This window comes from Podarcis gaigeae (genome assembly GCF_964106915.1).
Source record: "Podarcis gaigeae genome assembly, chromosome: 14".
Classification (NCBI taxonomy): Eukaryota; Metazoa; Chordata; class Lepidosauria; order Squamata; family Lacertidae; genus Podarcis; species Podarcis gaigeae.
Genome location: NC_139690.1, coordinates 24,301,724 through 24,327,371, shown reverse-complemented (window position 1 = coordinate 24,327,371; position 25,648 = coordinate 24,301,724). Strand labels below are relative to the sequence as shown.

Here is a 25,648-nt window from a genome sequence, read left to right as displayed (position 1 = left end):
AGGCAGCAAAGGGAATCGGTCAAGCTGAGCTCTGCTACAAAACTGACCCTCCAATCTCTCTTCCTCAGAATGGATCAGCTGAAACACTCTCTCTCTCTCTCTCTCTCTCTCTCTCTCTCTCTCTCTCTCTCTCCTTCACTCATGTTGCCTGCCTTGTAAATTTTTCAAGCAGGGATGGCATTATTTTCTGTACAGCTCCCAGCACAGTGTTAGCAGAAAGAGCTGGATGACTCTAAAACAGTAGCAGCTGCAGAAGCCAGGGAGGGCAGCCAGTTTCATGGCGGTATTTTCCCTGGGTCCCCCCCCCTTCCAAGGTAGAGGAAGGAATATAACCAGCACACAAAACCACCAGCCACCTTGGGGGCTTTCAGTAACGATTTGTGCCAAAACCAAGGGCCATACTGACTTATTACGATTGACGTGAAACCTCATTTTAATTATTCCTTTCACCTTGCGATCGATACCGCAATAAAATAAATTCTCTGGAGATGCTGGGTTCTTCGCTGTGGTCTCTGCCTAGCAACAGAAGGTCTATTGATAGCTTAAAAAAACCTGTAGCTATACTAACACACACAATGTCCTTGTTTAAGAATAATAACAATAAATCTGGATACAGGCAATCAGTGTAATTTTTCAAATGATAGCAACATGCTCTGTTAACTGTAGCTGGGAAATAGGGAAAGAAATTGGAACAAGATTTGAAATAATTAGTTGTATTTTCAAATTATTAAAAGCAGTAAGGATTTTTAATTTTTTTTAGTGGAAATCAGAAGATTTACCTTTGATCCCACGATGGATCAGTAAATCCTGGTTGATAATTGGATTTTATCATCATAATCATCATTGAGCTTATTGCATTAACCGAAGGCCATAACAATTTAATTGCAATTTGCCAAACTGCAAACCATAACAAACAGCACATACATAATTACATAATACAAGGCATCAAGGGTTTAATGAAAGCATGTCAGAATTCATAAGTCAATTGGCTTTTATTTATTTATTTTTTTACATAGAGATGGAAAGTTGCAGTTTACTCCTGCAACATTCTGACTCATACTGAAGCTTTTTGGGAATATACAGAGCACTATGGAAGTGGTTATAATAAGAACCAATCAGAAACACCTTTATTTCAAAGTCAACAAGCTTGGCTGATTCTGGTGAGACTTTCTCTCACATAAGGGTGTACAGGATTTCTGCAGCCTTTGTTGGTTAGAAGTTATTTGTTTTTTGAAACAGTTTTAAGTGCAGTATCATATTTACATATTGTTATACAGGCGGCGCCCCCCCCACTTACATAGGGTTACGTTCTGGGTCCCCGTGCGCATATTGCAGAGCACCCCACTTTAATAGGGAGGACATGCAGGGAGGAGAGAGAAGAATAAGAAGAGTTTGGATTTGATATCCCGCTTCATCACTACCTGAAGGAGTCTCAAAGCAGCTAACATTCTCCTTTCCCTTCCTCCCCCACAACAAACACTCTGTGAGGTGAGTGAGGCTGGGAGACTTCAGAGAAGTGTGACTGGCCCAAGATCACCCAGCAGCTGCATGTGGTAAAGCAGAGACGCAAACCTGGTTCCCCAGATTATGAGTCTACCGCTCTTAACCACTTCACCACACTGAGAGAGAGAGGCTCACATTGAAACCTGGGACTGCTGCCTGTCCTGTTGCAAGCTCCCCCTTAATTGGGGCTGCTGCCTGGCATGCCTTCCTATGCATCCCTGAGCAAGAGGAGGACAGTCTTTTTATTTATTTATTTTGCGGCGACCCACATAAATGCGGTCGCACGCGAGTAGAATGCACATAAGTGGTATGTGTGTGTTTGTGGCTGTGTAACTGTATGGCTTGACTTGAGAGGCCAGAGTTGAGAGTTGAGCTATGCAAGCTAGAAGCTAGAGGTAAAAGGTAAAGGACCCCTGGACTGTTAAGTCTAGTCAAAGGTGACTATGGGGTTGTGGTGCTCATCTCACTTTCAGGCCGAGGGAGCTGGAGTTTGTCCACAGACAGCTTTCCGGGTCATGTGGTCAGCATGACTAAACCGCTTCTGGTGCAACGGGACACCGTGACAGAAACCAGAGCACACGGAAATGCCATTTACTTTCCTGGGCAGCTGGGAGACAGAGCTATGCCTGTTTTCTGTTGTTATCCAAGGCTGCAGCCATGCGGGAAGCAAGACTCTCTTGGGGTGTTAATATTGTGAACTCCACCACCGTAGGCTCAGGTTGTATATAAGTGCAAATAAACCATATATCATAAAGACACCGCAGCCTCTGCTGTCCTTCATTCCAAAGGAAACACCAGCCCTGGAATCCTTGGAATCTCACACTGCTTGGAGACTGGGGTAGCATGCTGCAATATATATAACAAGCTGGAGGCTGGTGAGGAATCATTCACTGGAGGGGAGATACCTCCTGAATGACTTCTTTTTCAGGCAGGGGCAATTGTCTTCTGCAATTCACCATTGATGCAATAATAGTGCATTAGTGGTGGATTTATACCCAGCTGTCCACACATAGTTTCGCTCATTAGTTGTTCTGTGATGCTAAAGGTAAAGGTAAAGGGACCCCTGACCATTAGGTCCAGTCGCGGACGACTCTGGGGTTGCGGCGCTCATCTTGCTTTACTGGCTGAGGGAGCCGGCGTACAGCTTCCGGGTCATGTGGCCAGCATGACCTGCAAACCAGAGCAGCACACGGAAATGCCGTTTACCTTCCCACCGGAGCGGTACCTATTTATCTACTTGCACTTTGTGCTTTCGAACTGCTAGGTTGGCAGGAACAGGGACCGAGCAACGGGAGCTCACCCCGTCACGGGGATTTGAACCGCTGACCTTCTGATTGGCAAGCCCTAGGCTCTGTGGTTTAACCCACAGTGCCACCCGCTTCCCTTTCTGTGATACTACCTCCTTGTTATTGCCTAATTGCTGCCTGGAGAGGCAGTCTTGTGCAGCAATAGTGAGACAACTCCCCCCCCCCCCCCGTGACATCTGTGGTACAAAAAGGTATAGGATCTCAGCAGGAAGCTCTGGGACATGCCCGAATTGGAATCAAAGCAGTATTCCCTCCTTGAAACTTTCACAGGCTCAAACGGCAATGAAAGAAGGATTGCATATCTTATCTGTGGGTGGCCTCATTTCACTGTCCTGCTGATAGGTCAACCAAGTTCACGATGAAGTGCAGTAGCAATGTTCTGCAATCCTGAAATGCTACGGTCCCTTGGAGGGTGCCCCAGGAATGCTAAGAAGCATCAGATCCCCCTCTGTGAGGGAGGAGAGAGTTTAGACCTTGGAGAACCGATGCCAGATGCCTTATCTTTTCCACATTCCTTGCCCTGCCCACAGCACAGCTCCAACACCAGAAAGATCCATTATCCCCACAGCTCCTGAACGTCATTCCTCCCAAACCATGGATGGAATTAGTCTTGGAGCAGGTGTAGTCTATTTCCCTTCCCTTGCTCCCCAGGGATGGCAACAGGATTAGATTATTATTTTCTTTTGGGGGGGAAGACAGAGTATCTCAAGCCAGACAGGACGTTGGACAAGGTGGATGAATTGCCTTAGGTTTCACTCTCCTTGTGTCACTGCCTTAGGACTGAAGCTCAAGTGCCAGAGAAAGGTTGTAGCTGCACATTAGAGTTTCTGCTTTGCATGAAGAAGGTCCAAGGTTTAAATCCAGGCGTCTCCACGCTGAGCTCAGATACAGCCTTGGCCTGAAACTCCGGAGAGCCACTGCCAGTCAGTGTAGATCAGGGGTGGGGAACCTTGCAACTCCGGGCAGGGTCGGAGGCAAAAGTGGACAGAGCAATGAATGTAAAATTTACCTTTGTATCATTCACACCATAGGCTACTTTCATCACATGCTCTCACCCTGTTCTCTCTATCAGTGGTTTAGTGGGAGAAGAAACAGAAGTTGAGGATCCCTTCATGGTAGTCACAGGCTCATTCCCTCACAGCTGAAGACCTTCTAAGATTATTACAAAAATCTTATAATTATACAATAATAATGGTTAAGGATGTATTGCAATGATCAGTGCAGATCTCCAGGCAGTGCCGGATTTACATATAAGCTAAACAAGCTATAGCTTAGGGCCCCACTCTCTTGGGGGCCCCAAAAAAATTTAAAGGGGAAAAAAACCCTGGATGTACATTTCCAAAATACAAGATAAAAAAGAAATAAAATGAAACCTACATACAGCAACAGTGTTTTGTGTTGTGTAGGCTCCTATGATGTAAGAAATGGGCCCAGCCTGCCAGGCTGCTCCCTAAAATATCACTGGTTTGCTCATTTCTAACAGCGACAATTTGTTGTTGACAAAGAACAGCTGGACATATAAAGGGCCCTGTTAGCTTCAGTAGCTTAGGGCCTCATCAAACCTAAATCTGGTCCTGTCTCCATGTGTTGCCTTTCAGCCAGATCTACTACTTTCTGCGCACATACATGAAGCAAATGATTTGGAGTGCTCCAATAACGTCTTCCGGAGTGACATAAGTTATGTTCTCCATGAAGTGCCACTGTACATAACAGCACTTGAACACCGTCCTCATGAAACCAAAGTACTCTGCATTTTCAGTGTTCTCAAAGACTTGGGTTTGGAGCATGCAGGACAATGACTCCTCGGTGTTCTTCCTGGGCACCTTCTCCAGACTGACCCTGGGAGCCAATCCTCAGTGGCTCACTCACCTCCTTTCACTCTGATTGGCTCCAATCAGCACAAAGGGTGGGAAGGCTTCTTCTCAGTGGCTAAAAACTCATGCTGATTCGGCAGCTATAGGATGCTGGAGATAGAGATCTTGTTGCAGAAATAGAAACAAGTCTTTGACCACCACCTCAACCCCAGAACATTACACTGCTGCTCTCTATCTTCCATGCAGACAAGCATCACAGTTCAAGGACACATTCCTGACAGGCAAAAACACTGAAGGAGGGTACAAAGCAGAGGCAACGAGGGATGTGATATGAGGAGAGGAGGTGTGGCCTGGGAATAATTGCAAGGGCCAGATAGAGGAGCTTGGAGGGCCACCCCCCCCAAGCATCAGGCTCCCCATCCGCAGTGTAAACAATACTAAGATAGAAGGGCCAACTGTCTGCCTCAGGATAAAGACAGCTTCCTAGCCTGCTATTTTCCTTTAAAAATAATGTATCACATTGTGCTGGATATTAAAATAAGAATAAAAGGATAATGTAGTTGTTTCAGATCCTTGTAGTTTCATGTTAGGGAAGCAAACTGCAAAAGTTGCTGTATTGTTCCTGTTGTGGAACTCAGGCCAGCATGATTTAGAGCCTGAATTTTTTATTTTATTTTTTGAAAAAAAGATTTGTTGCACATAATAAAGCAGAAAGGCCTGTTCCTTGGCAGACGCAGAAGCACTAACTACAATCTCAGAGGGACTTGCTTGGAAAGAGAGGCTCTGCTCTAGCATGCCAAATGCATGGAAGTGACCTTAATTTTTCACTTTAGGAAGACTGAATGGGGAGATGGCGCACTAGGCTGAAATGATAATTTGACTAATTTGAACATCCAGCCTGTACTCTCTCCCCCCCATTTGATTAGGGCTGAGTTCAGATGTGCTTGTTTGGCACTCAGTGGCATTGCCACTCAATGGCAGTCCCCTAGCATCTCCAGGCAGAGCTGGGAATGTCCTGTCTGAAACCCTTGAGAGTCGCTACCATAGGGTTGCCATATTTTAAAAAGTAAAAACCAGGACACCCTGAAAGTTGTTGAGCACTGCCTTTTGGAAATCCCCCCCCCCCCAGATATCAATTCTGCCTTTGAAATCAAGGTAATGTCTGGGAAAATTTGGTCATATGGCAGGCCTACACTACCAGTCAGTGTAGACCAGGCATAGGCAAACTTGGCCCTCCAGATGTTTTGGGACTACAACTCCCATCATCCCTGACCACTGGTCCTGTTAGCTAGGGATGATGGGAGTTGTAGTCCCAAAACATCTGGAGGGGCAAGTTGGCCTATGCCTGGTGCAGACAATAGGGAGCTAGATGGACCAATGCTCTGACTCAGCCTAGGCCAGCCTCCTGGGCTCCTAAGCACTCTGAACAGTCAGCAGGGCTGATTCGAAGCAGGTGCTTTGGTGAAGGAGAACAGAGCTTGACTATTTTTGCTGTCAGAGTCGGAGGACAAAATGGCCTATCCCTCAATTCCATATACAGCAGCCAACAGCTGCATTTTACTTTGAAACAGGCCATGACACCTGATGGCAGCAGACCAGCAGAAGTCAGGTTGTGTGGTACTAGCAGAAATGCCCTCTCCACAACCCTCAGCCTCTGCTGCCTGAAGTGGCTGCCTCGTTGTACCAAACGCTTGGGATGCCAGTCCTGGAAGAGGAGAAGCCCCGTGTTTGCTCTAGAGCAGCTGATCTTGCCAGGCAAGGCAAATGCAACTGCTGGCAGAGTATTTAAGCAACGCCTTTCTGCCCTGTGTGCGGCACTGACTGTGTTCTGCTGCAGTTCGTATTCTGCTCAGGGGTTCACTCTGCGTCTTGATGTCTGTTGCAATGAAGTTGCATAACGTACACAATTAATTGTCATTCTGTCATTCTACCTTGTTCATTTCATTGCAAAGGAAACACAATGCAAATGGGGGATGGGAAACATAATTGCAGACTGAAAGGAAAAACACAACAACAACAACAACAACAACAACAACAACAACAACAGTGAATATTGATTGCAATCGCTGAATTGATTTCCATTCTGTACACCAGATGAATGAGCAAACACCAGTGATTTTCACTTCCGTTTCCACTTTTGTCCGAATTTTCTGACATCCCTAAGCAAGATCCCTTCGTATCCTGGCCATGTCTTCAAAAGCTGACCTCTTATCATGGGCACTTGTTTTTCACTCAGGCTCTGTGAAAGCTGCCAGTGCAGCAGATGCCTTCAACAAGCATTCAACGTACCAAACTGCAGCTTCCAGATTCCAAAACCCTTTGCTGTTTTCCGACAAAGCCCATCTGTGCCTAGATTTTTCTTTTCTTTTTCCCATTCCCATCATTTTCAGCCTGCCCCTATCCACAGATGGTTCATAATTGTCCTTTTCTCCCCCCAGGGGGGAGCTGTTTCCACTAGCTGATAAAATCAAGAGTAAGGATGGCTTTCAGAATCTGTTTAAAAAAAGATGAAGTAATATTTCCACTTTCAATGAAAATGCCTTTGGGTTGTATCCAGTGCTAGCCCTGCTCAGAGGATACCCACTGAAAGTAAGGAACTTGAGGTAGTCATGTTCACTAATTGCAATGGGCCTACTCTGAATAGGATTTGGATTGGATACACCCCACTGTTCCTAATTAAACCAGGGGTGTGGATCCTCAGGCCTCGGTCCAAATGTCACCTTTGGGCCTTGATTTGATCCTCAGCACTAGACAAACACACCAAAGTTGTATCCCTCCCAGCCCCTGTTCTACACACTACAGTGGTACCTCGGGTTACAGAAGCTTCAGGTTACAGACTCCACAAACCCAGAAATAGTACCTTGGGTTAAGAACTTTGCTTCAGGATAAGAACAGAAATTGTGCAGTGGGAGGCCCCATTAGCTAAAGTGGTGCTTCAGGTTAAGAACAGTTTCAGGTTAAGAACAGACCTCCAGAACGAATTAAGTACTTAACCCAAGGTACCACTGTATAAGAGAGAGAGGGAGAGAGGGAGAGAGGGAGAGAGGGAGAGAGGGAAGTTATGATAGCCATCTTCAAATATCTAAAGGGCTATCACATGGAGCAAGCTTGTTTTCTCCTGCTCGGGAGACTAGGACCCGAACCAATGGATTCAAGCTACAAGAAAGGAGATTCCGACTGAACATCAGGAAGAACTTTCTGACATGAAGAGCTGTTTGACAGTCTCTCATGGGAGGTTGTGGACTCTCCTTTATTTGAGGTATTAAAGCAGAGGTGGATGGCCACCTATTATGGATGCATTAGTTGAGATTCCTGCATTGCAAGGAGTTGGACTAGATGACCCTCAGGGTCCTTTCCAACTCTACAATTCTATGCTTTTATGTGTGCAGGGCCAGCCCATCCATCAGGTGGCCTGAGGCAGCAGCCTTGGGCAGTGCCCATCCCACCCACCCCTGCTACCACCGCTGGAGAAGCCAGGAGAAGCAGGTGTGGGTTCTGGCAAGATCTCACAGACCTCTCATGAGATTTTGCTGGAACCCAGAAACCCCAGTCACAGAACCCCAGTAAGTGAAGCTTTGGTGGGGTGGGTGTGGGAGCAGCACCTTCCTGATTCACCTCAGGCAGTGCTGGGCCACCCCTAGTGTTTGTAGAAACAGGCGACCTTCAGATGGCATGTAGCCTGCTGTACAAAGGTCACATCTATTGTTCCATCCACTTTTGCTTCTGGACCTGCTGACAGCATGCTCACAAAGTTTCAACTGTAGGGTTCTTGCCCATGAGGCTGCAATAGGATCCGAGATCTCCAGTTTTGGTTGCATGGTGTCAGCTGTGTTCTCTGGACAAGTCAGGTTAGAAGGCCTCTGAGCAGTGCTGCAGCTACGGCTGCATCCAGAGGCCACACTCTGGAGTGGGAAGGAAGAAGAGAGATGTTGTATTCCACAACTGAATACACATGGCTGTCTGAATTCACCCCCATGAGACCATTATGTCCAGCGTCTAAAATTACCTAGTTACGTCTCTCCTTTGAAAGCATTTCTGATGTCCAAAATTCCAGTGTTGCCTCCCAAAATACTAGTCAGTGTATATACACTTTGGTATGCCCAAAACTTTTTTTCCAAAAGACAGCCCACCCATTCCAGGTCAAATCTGTTGTGTCTGAACTGACGTGAAGATATTTGCTAAAACCTGTGAGTCAGCGAAGTCTTGGAAACACACTCAGACGTTGGTCAAAATGTTTATCAAGTAAATTATCTCAGGCCATGGCAGCTCTCTCCTGTTCCACCTTGACTCCTGACTCCTGGGTTTTGTTAATAATTCCTTGCTTGGTCTGGCGGGTTTGCTGGAGACCTGCTATATGAAAGCACTCCCTTTTTCAGTTGGACTGCCCCAGAACAGGAGTTTATTCTACTCCACACTTCACTGGAAAATAACAGGCACAAGGCATTGGCTGGGATCGCCCCAGCTGGAGGCTGACATATATAAAAATCACCAGTGGAAATAATGCATTGCAAGGCTAATTCCTGAATTTGCAGGGGAAAAGCAGTCAGGTAAGGAGGACCTTTCCACAAACAACCCACACACCTAGCAATGGAACAAGACCTTTAGAGTGTCTGGCTGCCTGCACAGATGCAGAACCTCGATGAGAAACATATTTGTGTTGTTGTGCCCTGTTGCTGATTGCATACCCTCCAACATTTCCCTGATGAAAATAGGAATATCCCATTCCATAATGATAATTTTACAGGGTTGCCACAGCCACCCTGGGCAGATTCCAACATATATAAAAACATAATAAAACATTTTTAAAAAACCCTTCCCTATACAGGATTGCCTTCAGACGGCTCGGGAGGGGGGGCGTTTGGATAACTCCATACCCTCCAACATTTCTCCAATGAAAATAGGGACAACCTACCATACCCTCCAATATTTCTCCAATGGAAATAAGGACATCCTAAGGAAAAGTGGGACATTCTGGGATCAAATCAGATACTGGAATGGCTTCTTTAAATCCAGGATGTCTCTGGAAAATAGGGACACTTGTAGGGTCTTTGACTGTCAACAGAACACCATGGAAGAAGCCTTGAGAAAAAGAGTAATGGTGGAAAGGTCATATTTACTCACATATAACAATAGAAGATCTGCCAAAGAATGACCAAATTATGTAAGTCTGAGCATGAATTGACGTATGTGAGGGAAGCATTCCTTCAGTGCAAGCAGCCACATCCTGTGGCTCCCCATCCAGGGATTGGGAGAAAATTCTGGCCTTCTGGCAGTTGCCTCACTGCAAAAAGTGAAGTTACAGGGAACCAGGCAGAGGGCCTTCTTGGTAGTGGCACATACCCTGTGGAACACCCGTCCATCGGGTGTCAAGCAGATAAGAAGCTATACAACCTTTAGAAGACATCTGAGGCAGCCCTGAATAGGAAAGTTTTCAATGTTTGATGTTTTATAATGTTCTTATATGTGTTGGAAGCTGCTCAGAGTGGCTGGATAATGGGAATTGTAGTCCCAAAACATCTGGAGGGTTGAGTTTGCCTATGCCTGGTGTAGAGGGAGGGAGGATGCTGCAAAAGAGGAGGAGGGGGAGGTAAAGAAGGCTTAAATAGCAGCCCGGCTGTTCCCCTGCTATTGGGCACAGCTGCCCATGGAAGAGAGAAACTCATGTTTACTCCTAAATAAGAGTCAGTGGCAAACTCACCCCTCTAAAGGGCAATAGTGGCATCCTCAGACACCTTAGACTGTGACCCTGTAATGGGGTGCCATTTTTATTCAGGTGCATAGGAGCTAACTCCTAGGGGCCAAGGTCCCTTCAGCTCCCCAATAAAATATATGAGCCCCCCACGAGTTGATAAGTGTTGCCATTCAAATGGTGGGTGGGTGCTGCATTTTGTGATCAATTATACGGGATGGGGCTTATCTGCCTCTCCCCACCCCAATATTTTATTCAAGATGTCACCCCAGGTGAATCGGCAGTAGTTTGCTTGGGGCAACACAGCTTTTGCACAACCTCCCTGTGTGAAAGGGCAGAACACCCTTCGCAAGAGGTGACCCCTAACTCTGTACCCAAAAGCAAAGATCTTTAAGATAAGTGTGTGTATATATGTGTGCATAACTTTATTGCAATAAATGTTTATTCTGTACTTCGCCTTCTTTGTAATGTTTTCTTTTAAAATCTTTAAGATAATATCTTAATATCCTCTTAATTGTATACGCTATATTTGACTTCCTTCAGTAATGGAATGCTTCATTTTATCTTTTAGTGTGTTGCAAACTGCTCTGAGATTTTTCTTAAAAACATAGAGGTATATAAATGAAGAAACAACAACAACAATGGTGGCATTTTCCTGAGCAGCTGCAGTGACATTTCTTTCCACATGGAACAACAGTGAGAAGTTCCTAAGAGTGCCCACTTAAGACCTTTACGTTTCCAACAGGTTTCCTCTCAGAAGGTCCCCCCTCAGAAGACAAATGGGAAGACAGCAGCAATGCAGGAGGATGCCCTTCTAAGCCAAAGACTTGACCTTTTAAAATCTTACTGACTAAGCTAAGTGACAGGACTTCAGCACTCAATGACACCATCACTTGGGGCTTTGGTTTGGTAGAAGCAACATCTGCTCCTACCCCAGAGTCGCCCACCTTTTTGGGCCAGAGGGCACATTTGGAATTCTGAAAACCTGCCATGGGCACCAGTCACAAAATGGCTGCCATTGGGTTGTTGGGTAGAATACAAAATGGCTGTTGTGGTAGCATGGGATAACACAAAATGCTTGACAAATCCAAAAGAGCAGAAAAAGAGGACCACAAAATAATGCAGGAATGCCACCCATCATCTGGCGGGGCAGGGGTCACCTACATCAGCCACTGCTGTCATGCTCACAGAGAGGGGTTATTTGTATCTATCCTCTGTTCAGAATAGAAGGGAATGTGGGCAAATTTAATGAGACATGGTCAATGTAGAAAGGGCCAAGCAAGTGTAAACAACAGCTGGGCAATAAGAGCAAACAGTCTCTTATGTCTTATGGTTTTTTGAGGGGGTATTTACTGAGGTAAATAGGATGCAAAATAGCATCTTTGCTAGTCTAGTTCATTTGCAGTATCTCAGGACTTTGTCCTAGAATACCTTTGTAGACTTTCTCTAATTCTGAACTGTTCATTGGTGCCTGTAAACATATCTATGATGTAGGACAGTAAAAAGAGGAAGAAGAAGCCTGGAGCTGTGTTAAGCTTATCTCAGTGGGAGGTTGTTCTCTGTGCGCCGTAAAAATAACCGTCCCATTTTGTGCGAGTATGTCATCTATTTACCAAGGAAAATCTCAATCTGTTTGCCAGCAAGAGGCCCTCTTCTTGCCCGATGTTCCAGCTGGGTTGTCTTGTTAAGATACACAGAGGTCAACAGACTCACCCAGGGCCACACAGGAGGTGTGAGAATGAGCAGGATGCTTCAGCCGTTGAAAGTTCACTTCTTTCCTCTAGAATGATTTTTATCACAAATGAAAAACACACAGACAGAGTGAATGGACAGCACAGAGTGTGTGGGGGGAGCTGTTGTCTGCAAAAATACAGAGTCCAATGAGAGGGTTGGGTTTCCCAAACCTTTTACCTCCAGGGAACCCTTTCTACGTCAATGTCTCTGCTAAAGAATCTCCATGCATTGGCCATGGAACTCTATTGTGTTCCAGAGAATTCCAGGGAATGTTATAGGGTGTGCGCACAATTCACAGGAAACTGCTGGTTGGACTTGTTGAGCCTCACCATCCCCCTGCATATCCTAACAGTGTGCCTGAGAACACATGGCCCCTTTATAAGGGGTGGTGACACAGCACAGAACACATGATTTAGAAAATCCCAAATTCAGTCCCTGGTGTCTTCTGGTGGGTCTATGAATGTTACCTTGGTTGAGACCCTGGAGAGCCACTGCCAAAATCCCAAGGGAGCAGAAAAGACTATTTATGTATGTGATCATAGCTGCGCAGATGTTATTGGCCCAGAGATGGAAAGAAGATAAAGTCCCGACCAGAGAAGAATGGCAGATCAAGTTGATGGATTATGCCGAAATGGCTAAAATGACCAGAAGAATCAGAAATCAGGAAGACCAAACTTTTAGTAAGGAAAGTTTATAACTTATCTTAAAGACCATTGTAAACAGTTAAAATTGTTAGTAAGACTGGAATATATCACTTGTAGTTTAATGGTGAATTTTGGATACAGTGGAGAGAGAAAAGATTTGGATTATTATAAAAGATGCAGGAAGAAATGATTAACAATAGGACCCACAAAGGGGAGGAGTCCAAGAGATTCCTTCGAATCTTGTTTTTATGTTGTATGCTGAATATGTGACTGTAAAATTTTAATCTGAAAAGCCAAATAAATAATTTATTTTTATTTATTTTTTAAAAAAGAAAGAAACCATTGGAGAGCCACTGCCAGTCAGTTTAGGAGCAAGTCTGAGCTAGATGGTGCAATGCTTTGATTCAGTATAACACAGCTTCCAGTGTTCCTATTTAAACCAGCCTTTTATTCAGAAGCATGAGGCCTGGAATCTTACTTTATTTTTTGGGGAAGGGTTGTAGCTCAGTGTGGCAACAGAGCACATGTTTCAAACTTGTACATTTCCAGTTAAAAGGAACAGGTAGCAGGTAGTGGGAAAGACCTAGTGGATCATGCACATTTTCACAAACTTGGACATATGTAGAGACAGCTTGTAAAGGTAAAGGTAAAGGGACCCCTGACCATTAATTAGGTCCAGTTGTGGCCAACTCTGGGGTTGCAGCACTCATCTTGCTTTATTGGCCGAGGGAGCCAGTGTACAGCTTCCGGGTCATGTGACCAGCATGACTAAACCGCTTCTGGCGAACCAGAGCAGCGCATGGAAACGCCGTTTACCTTCCTGCTGGAGTGGTACCTATTTATCTACTTGCACTTTGACGTGCTTTCGAACCGCTAGGTTGGCAGGAAGAGAAAGCTTCTACCTGCGTTCGGTGTAACATGTGAACAAGCCTTTATTTATTTGCACAGCCCAGCTGTTGTGTACACAAGCATATAGACTGTATGCAGCGCATGTATACCAGCTGAACTATTTGTGCACGCAAATCATACACCCGTTGAATATAATGTGTGAACACCCATATTATGATTTGCCATTAAGTACTACATCCGTATTCATCCTTTAGGGGGAAGAAAGCAAACCCTCCTCCCCAAAAGAATATCCAGGCTTAGCTGCCGGCACATTTTGGTCGGAGACAGTTCCAAGACAAACAGCCTTGCATTATCACAGCTGACTGCCAAAAGCACATTTTAACAGCCTAAAACATATTTTTATGCAAGTGGAGAATGGACAAACAGTTTCAAAATCAACATTCGACATGTTCCCAGGTGCAAGGTTCCATTGTGTATGCCAACCAGATGTTTCAGGCTGGGACGCTTTGCTGTGGCAGATTCCAAAATGAAGTGTCATTTTCAAGAGGAAACATTGGCCGTGATTCCCCCAAGTGAACGGAACGTCAAATTCGTTTTGAGAACTATTAATACGTCTGTATCTTTTTCTATCAGTCAGAACACCAAGTGAAATAAACATGTTAAACCTGACCTTTATAAAATTAATGACCTCGGGGCCGCAATAAAGTAGAAAAGGTGCACTAAAATATCCTGAGACACCCCCCACTTTCGGCAGGAAATATCTTGACTCGCATCCCTCTGAAAAACCCTTTGGGAACTGTGAGAATTCCTTGGGCCAAAGTTTCAACTGGTGTACATTTGCCTGGCTTCCAAAAGGAGTCAAAGTTTGCTTTACTGTGGTGTAAAGCAAATTAAACAGCTATTCACGGTTATAACTAAAAGCAATTTTGAGGTACAGAGGCATTGTCTCTCAGAATGCCAGCAGATGGGACCCATAACAAGGGGGAAACTATTGGTGGTGAGTTCCCAAATGTTGCTGACTGAACACTGGCAGATACAGTGGTACCTCGGGTTAAGTACTTAATTCGTTCCGGAGGTCCAGTCTTAACCTGAAACTGTTCTTAACCTGAAGCACCACTTTAGTTAATGGGGCCTCCTGCCCCCGCCGCGCCGCCAGAGCACGATTTCTGTTCTCATCTTGAAGCAAAGTTCTTAACCCGAGGTACTATTTCTGGGTTAGCAGAGTCTGTAACCTGAAGCGTATGTGTCAGGGGTTCAGAAGGAGAGACACAGGAGGGGGAGCAAATGGAGAGTGAGGAGGAGGAGTACGAGGGGGGCGCAGGCAGTGACAGTGGCCAGAGTTATTCCACAAGCCTCTCTAGCGAATCGGAGGACTCATAGAAGGGAGCGCCGGTGGCCAGAGCGAGGGGGGCTCCAGGGGGGAAGCCCCAGGAGGAAGGGGCTAGCGGGGAGTCCCTGAGCAGCAGTTGGAAATCAGGACCAGCTTCTCCACCAGAGCGCAGTGGGGAGGGGGAGTCCCAGGAGTCGGGACCAGTGTCCTCACCACCAGAGGGAGGAGAGGAGTCAGGTTTGGCAACGCCCACATCAGGAAGCGGGGAAACGGTCAGAAGGAAAGTCACCGGCTGGGCGCGTGCGCCAAGTTCAAATGTACAGGAGCGCGGCACAGCGGGGAGCCCGGGAAGGGAGCCAGGTCCTAAAGCCCGCCGGAGGGAGGGGCAAGACTCAGGAGGCTCAACGTCAGAGGAGTCCAGGAAGGAGGAAACCTCAGAGGGCAGAAGGACCCAGCGAAGGAAAGAACAGCGTAAGAGGTGGAGCCGGGCTAGAATCTTAAACTGGTGTGGGTGGAGCAGTGAGTCAGAGGGGACTTAGCCGGTCTAGCGTCGAGACGTGGGTCTGCGCGCCCAGAGCTTGGAAATGGAAACTAAACTTTAATAAAGACTTTTGTATATAACATCCACTGGGCGTTGGTCCTCTGTGAGCTGGGACCTAGCGGCAGTCCTGACAGTATGTAACCTGAAGCGTATGTAACCCGAGGTACCACTGTACTGGAAAGCCTTGAGGTTGCATTCACATGGCAGTTCATTCCATTTCTGCAGTTTTGTATTTAAGCTTTCAAATGATGTGAAAGCTACTTCCAGCAAACTAAATGGAACACAGTGCATGTTTAGTGCTTATTTCCAGGTTGTTTTATTCCAGGTAAAAAAAACCACACACACTTTTTCAGGCCTCTTAACCCAGAAAAATGTGAGAGTAAAACAACGAAATTTGGAATGATATAGCCACATACAGTTATTTCCTGCCATTTTTTTTAAATAATCATCAGGAAACAGAAGGGCACAGGAGCAGGCAGGGTAGGGGAATAGCATAGCTGTCAAGTGTCCCTTATTTGAAGGGACAGTCCCTTATTCCAGCACCATGTCCCGCTGCTGTCCCTTATTGATGGATGTCCCTTAAATGATGTCCCTTAAATTTCAAAGGAAGCAGCTCCTCTTCCTCCCTCCCTGCTGGCCAGGGAGGAAGGAGGCTCCAACTGTGTTGCTTGGCTGTGTTGCTCACCCAATAAGAAGTCTAAGAACGACTGGGGGGTGGAGCTTGCATGCCTTGTGTGTGGCTAATTAATGCAAGCTGAGGGGCTTTTTGAATGCTGGACGCCATTTTGTTGCACGTGCTGCTGCAAACTTTGCAGTGCAAAGCCAGGCCGGGGAGCCATCTTAAGTTGAGGCTGCATAGGCCTTGTGGTGCATGTGATTCAGATTCTATTCAGTTGAACCTCTGGTTACAAAGTTGGTTGGACAGTGTTCTCGAAGCTACCAGCATGAGTTTGACCAGACTGCAGGAGGACAGGAAGACTGGAGTGCCTGGAACAGGTGAGGCTGCAGGTCCCTTATTTTGGCTGCTGGTCCCTTATTTTCAAGGCTGCTGGTCCCTTATTTTCAAATCTGTAAGTTGACAGCTATGGGGAATAGTGACGTTGTCCAATGACGTCAGTTGTTGTGTCACACCCAACCCCACTGATGTGAAGGAAATTTAGTGTGACACGCGCACTGCAACAGGTAATACAGGGAACCAGGCAGAGGACCTTATTGGAAGTGTCACCCACCCTGTGGAACACCTACCCATCATATGTCAAGCAGATAAAGAACTGCACAACTTTCAGAAGACATCTGAAGGCAGCCCTGTATCGGAGGTTTTAAATGTTTTTCATTTAATTATGTTTTATATGTGTTGGAAGCCTCCCAGAGTGGTAGGGCAACTCTGCCAGATGGGCAGGGTATAAAAAAGTTAATAATAATAATAATAATAATAATAATAATAATAATAATAATATAGCAACACACATAATTTCACCTCCTTTCCTTCCCACACTTTCTATTGCTATGTTGTCTGCCTCTCGTGTCCTAAGTTGTGTCTTCTGCTGCTGCTGTTGTTTAAATGCTGGAAATGTTGACGAGAGCCTTAATTGATCAGGAGTGCTTGAGACGAGGAAACCACCTTGAGTTAGATTGCCACATGCTTGTATTTAAAGTCCCTGTGCTTAGGGTGTCTCTGCGAGAAAGTCTGCCCTATGTGTTGGACATGCTCGAAAATCACAAGGCAAGCCTTCGATTCCTTTGCCTGTAACATTGTCTGGAATCGATACGGCAAAGTACTAAATGATGCAAAGACACTTAGAATGGAGCAGATACCCTGGGCTGCGGATCCCAACACCGTAATTATTGGAAAGCCTTAGACAAGTGGATGATTTACATCCTTACAACAATAATAGAAGAAGCAGGGGGGCGGTACAGTTTCCCCAACCCCTTCTGGTAATTGGTATCTCGATAATGACCGATATAAACTTTGTCGTGGCTTCTGCATCAGCTAGTAATAAAGCCCGAGAAAGATGCCTTTGTAGGCTTCTCCAGGGAAAGTGGAAGATCATAGAATCATAGAATCATAGAGTTGGAAGAGACCACAAGGGCCATCGAGTCCAACCCCCTGCCAAGCAGGAAACACCATCAGAGCACTCCTGACATATGGCTGTCAAGCCTCTGCTTAAAGACCTCCAAAGAAGGAGACTCCACCACACTCCTTGGCAGCAAATTCCACTGTCGAACAGCTCTTACTGTCAGGAAGTTCTTCCTAATGTTTAGGTGGAATCTTCTTTCTTGTAGTTTGGATCCATTGCTCCGTGTCCGCTTCTCTGGAGCAGCAGAAAACAACCTTTCTCCCTCCTCTATGTGACATCCTTTTATATATTTGAACATGGCTATCACCTCTTAACCTCCTCTTCTCCAGGCTAAACATGCCCAGCTCCCTTAGCCGTTCCTCATAAGGCATCGTTTCCAGGCCTTTGACCATTTTGGTTGCCCTCCTCTGGGCACGTTCCAGTTTGTCAGTGTCCTTCTTGAACTGTGGTTACACAAAACTCTGGATCAGGGACGGAGACCTTTCAAATGCAGGATATGAATGACACCCCACACCCAACCAACCCTGTAAGGATGTTTTGCTTTCCAAAAGCTTCAGGGTGCAGAAAACAAAAGCAAAGTGAGGCCAGTGGTGGGGGTAGCCTGGGGAGTGATCTGAGGGCGAAATAGAGAGTGCTGGAGGGCTAAATTTGGGCCACAGACCTGAGCTTCTATACTTCTGATATAGAAGAAGGAAGAGAGAGAGAGAGGGAGAGAGAGAGCGTGTGTGAGAGAGACAGAGCAAGCGAGAGAGCAGACATTTAGTCTTACCACATTTTGAGCCCCATCAACATGGATGCCCCAGACACTTAATTCTGTTGAAAAAGGAAGATGTTCTTTTTATAAAGGGAGCCAAATGGATGATTAGGAAGGGTTTGAGGGAAAGGGGTGCTGGCTTGGCAAGTGATTTACAAAACCCAGATTGACTCAGAAATGTAACTTGGGGATTTTTTTATTTTTTTTTTGTGGGGGGACAACAACTACTCAGATCACTTCAAAGCCTTGCTGTGAACATTAAACTCAGCTGAAGCAATATTTGAATGAGTTCAACTCTCAGTGCTCCCCCCCCCCCCATTCATCCATGCTCACTTAAAGGGGAAGGGAAGCCTCCTACCTTTAAATGTTATTTTATTTCTTCATTTAGTTCCCTCTCCAATATTCCCAGTTACACAGGAGCTTTTGAGTTTAATCAAGGAACAATGTAAAGGTACTGCATTTAGGAAGTTGGCATATTATGGTCAAGCTGGGGTGACAGGGGGCTCTTGAAGCAGAGGGTTGTATGGGATACAAAGAGTGATCAACTGGATCTCATAAGGAAGCTGCCTTCTCAGACAATTGGTCCATCTAGCTCAGTATTGCCTCCACTGAGTGGAAGAGACTCTCCAGGTTCCCAACACAGGAGATTCCTGGCCTTACCTGGAAATGCTAGGGACTGAACCTAGGACCTTCTGAATGCAAAGCAGATGCTCTACCACTGAGCAATAGCCCTTCTCTCACCTATCAGTTAGCAGAACTCCCTTTTTGCAAATTCAGAATCTGAATTAATTTGGTATTGATCCTTCCCCTGCCCCAAGCGGAAGACATGCAGCCCTGAAAGTAACCAGTCTCAAGGTGAATGGGATGGTGGGGGTGGGGGTTTAGCCTAAAATAAAAACAAACAAACAAATAAATATGCATCCGTTTTGGGCTTTTACCTTTCTGTGCCTCAAAGGTTATTCCATCCTCTCCTTCCTCTCATCCCTTTGATGTGTGATGAATCCGAGGCCTGAAGTGGCAATCAATAGCAGAGATTATTTCCTCACTGTCAGCTGATTGACATTCTCTCAGTCTCTGGTATCAAAGTTTCTTTCCCAAGGTGGTATCGGGATCGTTGGGATTGGTGGAAAAGGAGAGCACTCTGATAATAATCTCTGAACTTGGTTTGGAAGTGCCTCTTAATGGGATGACTGCCACAAGGAGAGAGAGAGAGAGAGAGAGAGAGAGAGAGAGAGAGAGAGAGAGAGAGAGATTACCTGATAAGCCTCAACAAAATGCAGTCAACAGAGAGATCATGGCTTGGAGATCTTACTCAACCTTCACCAACAGATGCTCAGACTGTAGAGTTGATACATGCATCTTCTTCTTTACTTTAGCAATATGGTTTTCTCCTAGGCATCCTCATACAGAGATAGATGGACCATTGTGCAATTGACTAAGGGATTTCATGCAGCATAGCACTAAGTTAAAGTAACTTGCTTTTCTCTCTCTGCTGGTGAGATGTTTTGCACCAGTGGGATATTGATGAGAAGAGCAAGAGAATGTAAAGGCAGGTTCCTGGCAACTTTGTGTCATCTATTTCAGAACAATCTGTTGTGCAACTAGTTTCTGCAACTGTTGCATTGGATTCCTCTGTTGTGTAACATTAACATGCATCCATCTGCTAGCACAGGAGTCCTTACGCTAGCAGACAGAGAACGCTGGCTACTAAAAATGGTGATAGTCATCCTCATTTTAAAAATATTGCAAACTTTATTGATTTTTTAAAAGAACAATTACCTAGCATAACATGTTGTCTTCCAGGACAAATGCACACACAGATATTCAGTCTTGTTTGCAGTCATCCACATGGCACCCAAATAGACTTGGAGAATCTTTTAAATTACATATTAGCTCACATCCACAGCGTATCTGTCAATATATTTTATTAAGATAACTTATCCATAGTGGCTGCTGTGACTGAGATAGAAGGAGTCGAACCCACATTTCTTTGTTATTCCTCTTATCACCCCCTGACATTAAGATTTGGACCTAATTTCTAACAGACCAGATATTTTATTCAAAATCTTCAAATACATGGGCTTGGTAGAATTCTCATGTTCAGCTAAAGCCCCAAATGTTCATTTTCCTTTTGGGTGAAAACACCAGAAGTGTAGTTAGTCTCATGGATCAAATAGCAGAAAACATCTGCAGTGACTTGAGCTCTTGGCAAATGTTGCCAGGGTTGAGTAACATCTCAGCTGATCTGGCCAGCTTATCCATTCACCTATTAGACAAGGAGGTAGTCATGACCACTGTTGTCCTGCTCCTCCTGCTTTTGATGCTGTTTGACATAATGGCTCAGGACACTAGTTTTCTCACTGGTGGTTTGTCTTTTTTGGATTCCAGGGAGGAACTCTGCTGTCATTGGTTATACTTGCATATAAAGAGTCTACTTATGAGTAAGCAACCCCCAAGGTGCCTTCTCTGCCAGCAGCTGTGGTTAGGATACGGTTTAGGAGGCCAAAGCATAGAAGGCCTCCCTCTTCAGCCTACTGTTTATTGGAAGCAACACAGGTCTCTAGTTCCTTGCTGTGTTGTGCTTTGCCTGAACTACCTGGGATACTGACCTTGGACTGTGGCCTGACTGTCTCTGTATCATGTTTGGACTTAGACTGATTCTCTGTGCTTGAACTTGGTTTAGATCTTATGCACCTGGGGCTCTGAAGCGTGACGGTGTAAGAGTCCAGCCACATTTGTGTGGCACCACAACCCTTGGCAACCCTGGTCTAAAGTAGGCTTCCATCTTCCTGCAAGGCAGCCAACTGTATAGTAAAGCTGCACAATGCTGTGTTCATTTGCTACTACCACCAGCCCCTAGTTTGTGGGATTCATGGGCATAGCCAGGATTTATGGGGTGGGGGTGGAGAGAGAATGGAGCTACCTGTGACTCGATTGGTCAGTTTGCAGAAGCCACACATCACTCAGTCAGGTTGCCAGTTGCATCGCTAGAATGTGCCACAACATCATTCAGGTGACCTCAGTGAGCATTAAAGTTTCAAATATTCTGGATTTTTCTACTTTTAGTTAAGTATTTTTATTTAATCACTTGATTTGGGCCAGCAGCTGCCTCCCGCCTCCCCACTGGCTACACCCCAGATGAGATTTGCACAGGCTACTAATCTGCTACTTGGCAAAGTTCAAGGTGTTGGTACCAACATACAGGGCACTATGCAGCTTAATACCAGGTAACCGGAAAGACTTCCTTAATAAGGCTGTGCCTTATTCACCCAAGAGATCACTGTGGTCTGCGGGAGGGTATCTCCTGCAATCCTAAAGATCTTAGAAGCTTGTTGCACAGAAACTCAAATCAGGACATTCGGTGTATTTCCCCCTGTCTGTGGAATAGCATTCCTGTCAAGCTACAACTATCTGCACCTTCAAGAAACAACTGAATACAGTGGTACCTCGGTTTTTGAACATAATCCGTTCCAAAAGACTGTTTGAGTTCCAAAATGTCCAAAAACTGAGGTGCAAAGGGCAGTCTGCAACTTTCATTGAGAAAATGGATAAACACAGTCAACTTCTGAGGCGCGTTTGAAAACAGAAGCATTTACTTCCAGGTTTTTGGCATTTGAGTTCCGAAACGTTTGCCAATGGAGACGTTCGAAAACCGAGGTACCACTGTACATTATTGTTCCCGCAGGCTCCCCAGCTGGGCACTCTTCACTGTGAGTGTCCACTTCTAGTGTTGTTTTAAATGTACTTGTGGTTTTTTGTGGTTTAAACAGTTTTAAATTATTTTATATGTACGTAAATTACCTTGAGATGGTGGTTTAGAAGGTGATCAAGAAATCAGTGTTGTTGTTGTTATCATTATTAATGATAGCACTTTAGATACCTGGGGAAGAGGGAGAAGGGCCTTGGGAAAGTGCAAGTCCCTGACAAAGTCGTTTCATAAGTCACACACACTATTCCTCATCTCATACGCAAACATACAGAGAAGCCGATATTCTTCAGGCTACGATTCCATTTGCTCATGCCCATCTCCTGCCAAAGTAACCATCGCAGTGAAATGGAAGGGGGCGGTGAGGCGGGCAGGGGGGCGAGTACCAGGAATGAGGACTGAGAATTGCTGTGTTTAATTCTTTTTGTGTGCAAGAGACTTTGGACCGGGGTGGGGGTGGGGGGTAGGAAATGTGCCAAAGACCAGAAGATACAGTGAACTCCAGGCAAGTGTTTATAAACTAACAACTTAATTACAGTCCAATTTCAGCCTGGGAGCACTGTACAAATAAGCCAATCAACCCTCACAGGCAGGCTTGTTAAAAAATGTCAGAAAGAGAGAGTGCTCACAACAACCCCAAAGGTCATTTTATTAAAAGGGATTTTGCTTTTCCAGTTAAAGCCTTCAAGGTTCCTTGGAGGTAAGAGAATTCATATTGCAGTCTTTTCCTAGTCCAATAAAGATGATTTTTAAGACTTTGGGTTTTGAAAAATGATATAGTATTTTATTACTCCTGCAGAAGACCTTAAGGCTTTTCAAGAATAAGGGGAAATTTGTAGAAGAGACCATTGAGGTTCCTACTGTTCAACTGGCTGGGAGCATTAACAGATGAAGTTGAGCACCATTCCTCATCAGGGTTGGTGGGCTAAAAGCAAAACTGGACTGTCCAAAAGGAACAGTGTCTATGCCCAAGTGAGGGATCAGGACAGAATTAGTAGCTTTATAGAACCAAAGAGAGCATCTTAGTGGTCCTTTGTGTCACCTGATCTCTCTCCCCCCCTCGAGATATCTGTAATAGGTGGGAAAAGAATACTGACTTGCCTGAGTGTAGGGATTGGAATTTTCTTGCACTTCAGATATTGCTGGGCTCCAACCAATGATGTTTTTTCCAGTGCCTTATTTTTCTGTGGAAATTTTTCCATCTCTTAAGTTCATTAGCAACCATGAGTGGACGTCAACTGAAAATACAGTATTAGGCAAGCTTGAGAATTTTCCAGGGTTTTAACTTTGCTTACTAACTGCAAGTTGAATAGGCATGAAATTAGAGCACTCTCCAGGACATAGGAAACTCTTCCAGAAAGTATGTAAGAGCCTACTGGATTGTCAGTAGCCCAGTTGGCCCACATGGTCCAACATTCTGTTCTCACGGTGCCTGTGGAAACCTCTCACTCCTGCAGCTTCCAGCAACTGGTCTTCAGAAGCATTACTGCCTCCCACTGTGAAGGCAGAGCATAGCCATCATGACTAGTAACCCTTAATAGTCTTATTCTCCATGACTCTCCCCCCCCCATCTTCTCTTAAAGCCATTCAAGCTGGTTGTCATCAAATGCACATGACATATGGAAATTATCTTGAGCTTCAGAATCAACCTGATTGTTTTGGAAATTTTCCAATTCAATTTTTTTCCTGGAAAACCCACATCTCTGGCTCCAGGACCAGCCAGAATAACTCCATGGTCCAGGATGCTGGGTATTGAAATCCATCATCTGGAGGGCCACAGATTCCCCATCAGTGTCTGACAGGGTTGTTGTAAGGATTACAGTTTGATAAGGTACATGAAACACTTTGAATGTTCAAAAGCTCTGTAAGTACTAAGCAGCTCTTCCCTCTATTGCAAAGAACTGGCTGGGTCTTCAGCAACTCTCTCACCAGCATTTTGGGGAAACTGCTCTCTCCCTCTTTCTTGAATTTCGGTGTGGTGAAAAGCTGTTACTGACAATTTTCGGACTGTCATACAGGTGACTGGACAGGAACATGTTGTTGGCATCCGTCTGTCTTGAGAGACCATGGAGTGCATGCCTGGGCAAGTCAAATCACTCTGTTAACAGCACCAAAGTGATCTTCCATGGTGCACAAGCCTGGGCAGTGTGTATGGGAGTCTTGGGCTGCCCAGACAACAGGACCCTCCTCTCAGCTTCACTGATGTGGTCCAGATCAATGCATTTGGCACTAGCATGGCTGCAGCAGTTACTAGAAGGAGGCATAAAAATGCATCATCTAACCACCTTAGGGACTCCACTCTGGATTTCTGTAGGGTTTCCTCCTTGGCCTTTTCTTCTTAAAATATCCTGCAAAACAGTGGAGGTTTTGGACAAGGGTTTTCATTTCCTAGGTGGGCTACTGTCCCTGGTTGATGAGCCCCATCTGCTCATCACCTGCCTCTACAGCACATGCAGAAACTGCCTTTTTGACCAGGGGATCCATTACTGGTCATGTCAGCTCAATCTGCCAGAGGAGATCTGACTCACCAAGGGTCCCTGACACACTGAGTCACAGCCATCTCCCAGAGTGTGGCCTCTGTTGCATGCCGATAGCTTCTTGGAGTCACAGGTGGGACTGAGTGCAAAGTTGGACAACCTACCCCAGGAGGAGCATGGAGTGTCCCTCACAAGAGATACTACTCTTCACTGATCACCTCAAACACCCCACAGGAACATAGCCTGCAAGAAAAGGTTGGAATGGATAGTGGCGTAGCGTGGGGGGTGCAGGGGGGGCCGGCTGCACCGGGCGCAACACCTGGGGGTTAGGGTTAGGGGGCGCAAATCCACGGGTTGCGGGGTGCAAATTACTTGCCTTGCCCCGGGTGCTGACAACCCACGCTACGCCACTGGGAATGGATGACATCAGTTCCAAAGGGAGAGAATGATTTAGGACATACGTAGGAAGCTGCCTACGCATGCTGTCTAACCATTCACCTATCTAGCTCAGGATTAACTTTGAATACCAGTCAATGGCAACTGCAGATGGGTAGAGTTCTGTTACCCTCAGGTCTTGCTTGTGAGCTTCCCAAAATCAACTGGTTGGCCACTGTGAGAACTGGATGCTGCTGTAGATGAGCATTTGGCTTGATCCTGAGGCCAGGCACTTATGTTTTCTTAGAAATAAATCCAACTGAATTCAATGGGACATGCTTCCTGGTAAATCTGCTCAGGAGTACAGTTTGCAGCAACCTTCCCAGCTTATCAAAGGCTTTGTCAACCTGTAATTTATATATATATATATTATTATTGCTTCACCTTGACACCAACGTGAGGTGATAAATTTTCCTCTTTGCTGACTGCCAAAGGTAAACTGGGGAGATTTCTCAGTGATTAGAGAGTGTGAATTCCAGTAAAGCAGGAGTGTAAATGCACGTGCACCCCCCACGGCCTTCTGTGGGGAAAGAAGTCAGGCAGATCATAAAATAATGATGCATGTTAGGAGCCTCAGGCTCAGCCATAGTTCATACAAACAATCCCTTTCAGGTAAATATATAAATCATCTTTTATTTCCTCAGCTCTTTTCAGGCACCTTTGCTGTATACTCTACCTTGACTTTCAATAGTTTGTTTCTCTTTGGAGGCAAAGGACTCAAGTCACACAAATAACAGATGAGGTGGTAACAATATTCTATCTTGTTTGTTGCTAGGACCATGTGCTC

The 25,648-nt window shown here is 45.4% G+C and overlaps 1 long non-coding RNA gene across 1 annotated transcript; it reads right to left on the bottom strand.

Moving 5' to 3' along the window:
* Positions 1–6,719: 6,719 nt before the first annotated feature.
* On the bottom strand, positions 6,720–12,081 carry LOC310831990. The gene is made up of 3 exons (XR_014558094.1): positions 12,019–12,081; positions 8,373–8,526; positions 6,720–7,117 (listed from the first exon to the last, which is right to left on the bottom strand). It is a non-coding gene; the product is annotated as an uncharacterized lncRNA (long non-coding RNA).
* Between the last annotated feature and the right edge of the window lie 13,567 nt (positions 12,082–25,648).